Source organism: Hylobates moloch, unplaced genomic scaffold, assembly GCF_009828535.3.
Source record: "Hylobates moloch isolate HMO894 unplaced genomic scaffold, HMol_V3 SCAFFOLD_6, whole genome shotgun sequence".
NCBI classification, from domain to species: Eukaryota; Metazoa; Chordata; class Mammalia; order Primates; family Hylobatidae; genus Hylobates; species Hylobates moloch.
This window is the reverse complement of record NW_026652281.1, coordinates 29,571,718-29,573,571: the sequence shown is the minus strand read 5'-3', so window position 1 is coordinate 29,573,571 and position 1,854 is coordinate 29,571,718. Positions and strand designations below refer to the sequence as shown.

The 1,854-nt window shown below is 36.2% G+C and overlaps 1 non-coding gene across 1 annotated transcript; it reads left to right on the top strand.

The window, feature by feature from the left end:
• The first annotated feature begins 1,747 nt into the window (after positions 1–1,747).
• LOC116472029 (U6 spliceosomal RNA) lies at positions 1,748–1,854 on the top strand. The gene has a single exon (XR_004248950.1). It is a non-coding gene; the product is annotated as a U6 spliceosomal RNA (small nuclear RNA).

The window sequence follows — 1,854 nt, the reverse complement described above, 5'->3', positions numbered from 1 at the left end:
GCAAATGCATAATTTCAAACATTAAAAGATTAAATGTGATTAAAACTGTCATGGAAACATGGAAAGCTATTCAGTTATTTATTTTATTTTATTTTATTTTTGAGGCAGGGTCTCACTCTATCACCCAGGCTGGAGTACAGTGGCATGATTATAGCTCACTGCAGCCTTAAACTCCTGGATTCAAGTGATCCTCCTGCCTCAGCCTACCAAAGTGCTGGGAGTACAGGCATGAGCCACCATGCCTGGCTCAGATCTTGATTTCTAATATGCTGAAATATATTCGTTTATATTTAATACTGTTTAATTAAAGGAACCAGGGCTCTTTGGAGAAATGGTCAATTCTAAAAACGGGGCAGGAAATAAACAAGATAAATCTTGAGCATCTTGTAGTGCCAGAAAGTAAGGAAGTATAAAAATAAGCATAATTTTAAATAATTCATAAGCACAATGATGTAGGTACATCAAAGGGACAGAGAAACCAATGGAAAGAGCTCCCAGTGACCAATGCTAGAACAATTTGAGCCACAAAATAGTTTAAAAAATAATGAGTCTGGGCACAGTGGCTCATGCCAGCACTTTGGGAAACCAAGGTAGGAGAATTGTTTGAGCCCAGGCATTCAAGACCAGCCTGGGAAACATAGTGGGACCTTGTCTCTACAAAAAATTTACAAAATTAGCTGGGTGTAATAGCATGCACCTGTAGTCCCAGCTACTTGGGAGGCTGAGGTGGGAGGATTGCTTGAGCCCAGGAGGTTGAGGCTGCAGGGAGCCATGATTGCACCAGTGTACTCCAGCCCGAGCAAGACCCTGTCTCAAAAAAAAAAAAAAAAGGAAATATTGGATTATAACCCAATGCGTAAAATGAAAACCCATGGGTTTATAGTGGTATAAATAAATACTTGAATAAATAAATGTGGGAGGAAAGACAAACCTCCTATGCAGAAGAATCCCAAGTAGTTTATGTAGGTACTCCATTCTCAAGGAGAGGGAACATAATTCCTCACTCTCTAAGAGTGGTCTGTGCATAGTAACTTTCTTCCAAAGAATACAGCATGGAAAGGGGGTGGGAAGAGAGTAATTTTTCAGTGGAAAAATTTGACAAACACTAACTCAAGGTCAATATGAGCAATGTAAGTCATGATGGTAGTGTGTGCCCTTGTACCATGTGATGAAAATGAAAATAACCCCAGCCTAATTATGAGAAAAACACCAGACAAATCCCAGTTGTGGGGTATTTTATAAATTACCTTATCACTACTCCTCAAAACTGTCAAGGTTATTAAGAACAAAGCAAAACAGAAGTCTAAGAAACTGTCACAAACAAGAGAAGCCAAAGAACACGTGATTAGCAAATATAATTTGGTAACTTGGATGGAATCCTGGAACAGAAAGAGGACATTAGGTAAAAACAAAGGACATCTGAATAAAGTATGGATTTTAGTTAACAATAATATATTAATATTGGCTCATAAATTATAATGAATGTACAAGACTAACATAAGAGGTTTATAATAGGGAAACTGGATACTGGATATGTAGAAACTTTCTGTACTATCTTCATAATTTTTCTGCAAATCTAAAAACATTCTGAAAAAAATGTATATTTTTAAAGAAGATAATTGTAGGCAGTTAAAACGTGAACTAAAACAAAACTTGTCTTCCATAATAGAAACATGAAATACTTAGGACTAATCCTAATAGGAAATTAACAAGACCTATGTGATGAAAAGAAATGAAACTTCAGAGTGTGCTCACTTCAGCAGCATATATACTAAAATTGGAATGATGCAGAGAAGATTAACATGGCCTCTGCAAAAAGATGACATGAAGGATTAAAAATTAAAAAAAAAGAAA